Raw genomic sequence first — 3,409 nt, 5'->3', positions numbered from 1 at the left:
CATAGGTTCATGTTTTATTGTTATGCATGATTCGTAGGTAATTTTACCCATCTTACTTTCCCTGTGTAATCACGATAGGTAAATTGTGCATAAATCTTTATATTGTCAAATTCTATAGACATATAGGGTCTCAATATAATTGGTGTTTATCCAGCTTCTATCTCTTTTGTGGATGTCTGGTAGTATGGTACTCGTGCAACGAAAGTTGGCATTTATCAATTTCGTGTTGTCTGGTTAGTGTCATCACCATTACATGCTAAGGTTAAGAACAATAAGGCTATTGAATGAAGTATTTAATGAGGTTAGAATCCCATGTTTGTCATATATATTAATTCAACCAATCTTATTCCCTTAAATATAATTGTTGGCTTAATTCTTATTATAAATAACCCAAGTTGTTATCGTCTTAGCATTGAATAATAACCATACATTGTTTCTTAAGTGCATGAATTAAATAGTTAAGTAACGCCAGTCTCTATGGGATCGAACTAGAAATAATTCTATATTACTTGCGAACGCGTGTACTTGCGTGAATTATTAGCATGTGTTTAGTAACTAACAAGTTTTTGGCGCCACTTCCAGGGACTGTAGTGTTAATTTATAGTTTATGTGCTTTCTATCAGTGGTCGTTAAAGTTCATTTACTCGGACATTGTTACTTATTTGTTCCTTGTCTTATTTCAGGTACTCTAGCGAGGGTGTATGCATACGCGTTTGCGTACTCATAAGAGAACATTGGATAAAGTCGAGGAAGAACTTGTGGTGGTTCGAAGGGAAGTTTTTGAGGAAGAAAAGAAGGTAGAAGAAGAAGAGAAAGTCGAGGAACCAGCTTTAGTAGAGATGGGTGATCAAGCAGAAAAACCTAAGGCTTTGATGGACTATTCTCAGCCTAAGATTAATGACATTCAGTCAAGCATCATCAGGCAAACCATCAGGGCTAATACTTTTGATATCAAGTCAAGCACGATTCAGATGATACAAAACTCAGCCCAGTTTGGGGGTTCTCCTACTGAAGACCCCAACATGCACATCAGGAATTTCATCAAGATCTGCGACACATTCAAATTCAATGATGTGACTGAAGATGCTATCAAGCTGCGACTCTTTCCATTCTCTCTGAGGGACAAGGCTAAGTGCTGGTTACATTCTCTACCAGCAGGGTCTATCACCACTTGGGAAGATCTGGCTCAAAAGTTTCTCACTAAATTCTTCCCTATGGCGAAGACTGCTGCAATCAGGAATGCTCTTACTCAGTTTGCTCAGCAAATTGGAGAATCTCTTTGTGAGGCTTGGGATCGATATAAGAAGATGCTAAGGAAGTGACCACACCATGGCATGCCTGATTGCATAATTATTAACTGTTTCTACAATGGATGGGGTGCTACTTCTAGACCCATGTTTGATGCAGCATCAAGAGGAGCCTTGTGGGCTAAAAGCTACGATGAAGCTGATGAACTTATTGAACTGATGGTTGCTAATGAGTACCAGAATCCTTCCCAGAGACTGACTCAGGGAAAGGTAGCAGGAATTCTGGAGTTGGATACAGCAACTACTGTAGCTGCCCAACTTAAGGCTTTGACGATGAAGGTGGACACTTTGGCTAATTATAGAGTTAATCAAATCGCTAGTATCTATGAGCTTTGTGCTGGTGCCCACGAGACTGATCAGTGTGCAATTTCTAGTGAATCAGCTCAATTCGTGAGCAACTTTCACCGTTCGCAGCAACCTGTGACGGCCAGTTATCATCCCAACAAACGCAATCATCCTAATTTCAGTTGGAGCAACACTCCGAATGTAGTTCAACAGCCTTATCAGCAGTATCAAGCTAAGCAATAGAGCCCCCTGGTTTTCATCAACTGTAATATGCACCAAGACAACAACTCCAGCTGCAACAAGCCAATGAAAAATCTGAATTAGAGGAGTTGAAACTTATGTGCAAGAGTCAAAGTCATTTCTATCAAGACCTTGGAAAATCAAATTGGGAAAATTTCCAATGCCTTGCTTAATCGTCAGCCTGGTACACTACCTAGTGACACTGAAGTCCCAGGAAAGAGGGAAGCTAAGGAGCAGGTAAAGGCAATCAATTTAAGGTCTGGAAAGGTTGCGAATTTTGATCAAACTCAAGTGTTGAATGAAGAAGTGGAGGCTGAGAAAGAAGTAGAGTAGTAGGAAGTAGAAGTAGAACCAAGGAAAACTACTGTTGAGCACACTCCTTCTGAGGGTAATACAGGGGAGAAACAGATCTATTATCCACTGCCTTTTCCTAAGCGGCTGCAGAAGAAAAAGCTAAACAAGCAATTTGAGAAGTTTTTGGAGGTGTTTAAGAAACTTTATATCAACATATCTTTCGCTGAGGCTCTTGAGCAGATGCCTAGTTATGCAAAGTTTATGAAATGTATTCTCTCTCATAAAGTGAAGCTAGATGATTTAGAGAGAGTCGCTCTTACGGAGGAATGCAGTGTTGTGCTGCAACAGAAGTTGCCTCCGAAGCTTAAGGATCCAGGAAGCTTCACTATTCCGTGTACTATTAGAAAAATGTCTTTTGACAGATGCTTATATGACTTGGGAGCTAGCATCAATCTGATGCCATTATTAATCTTCAAGCAGTTGGATTACATATCCGCGAGGTATTGTGGAGGATGTCTTGGTCAAGGTTGATAAACTCATCTTCCCTGCTAATTTCATAATTCTTGATTTCGAGGAGGATAAGAAGATTCCCATAATATAGGGAAGACCTTTATTTGCAACTGGCTGAACCTTCATAGATGTGCAAAAGGGTGAACTTATGATGTGAGTATTGGATCAGGATGTAACTTTTAATATGTTCAATGCTATGAAATTTCCGACAGAAAATAAGGAGTGCCTAAAGGTGGAATTGGTTGATTCTGTGGTTACTTCAGAACTTGATCAATTGTTAATGTCCGATGCCTTAGAGAAAGCCTTATTGGGAAATTCAGATAGTGAAGATGACGAAGGTGAAGAATAATTACAGTATTTGAATGCTTCTCCCTGGAAGAGGAAGATAGATATGCCTTTTAAATCTCTTAGAATGGAGGAATTGAACAAAGCTCCTAAATACCTCAAGCCATCTATTGAGGAATCTCCCACTCTTGAGTTTAAGCCTTTACCTGAGCATTTGAGGTATGTGTTTTTAGGTGATGCATCTACTTTGCCTGTTATTATTGTATCTGACCTTTCAGGTAGCGATGAGGAAAAGCTTCTGAGGATTCTGAGAGAGTTCAAATCGGCAATTGGATGGACTATATCAGATATAAAGGGAATCAGCCCTTCAAATCAGCGATTGGCCGGACTATGTCGAGCAACAAAGATGCCTTAATCCAATCATGAAGAAAGTAGTGAAGAAGGAAATTCTTAAGTGGCTAGGTGCAGGAATCATCTATCCTATATCT

General features: G+C 39.6%; 1 non-coding gene across 1 annotated transcript; it reads right to left on the bottom strand.

Annotated features, from left to right (window-relative positions):
- Nucleotides 1–1,229: 1,229 nt before the first annotated feature.
- LOC141694904 (small nucleolar RNA R71) lies at nt 1,230–1,336 on the bottom strand. Its single transcript, XR_012564183.1, has one exon. It is a non-coding gene; the product is annotated as a small nucleolar RNA R71 (small nucleolar RNA).
- Between the last annotated feature and the right edge of the window lie 2,073 nt (nt 1,337–3,409).

This window comes from Apium graveolens, chromosome 10, assembly GCF_009905375.1.
Source record: "Apium graveolens cultivar Ventura chromosome 10, ASM990537v1, whole genome shotgun sequence".
Classification (NCBI taxonomy): Eukaryota; Viridiplantae; Streptophyta; class Magnoliopsida; order Apiales; family Apiaceae; genus Apium; species Apium graveolens.
The sequence above is the reverse complement of the archived record's forward strand: the minus strand, read 5'-3'. Positions and strand labels throughout refer to the sequence as shown.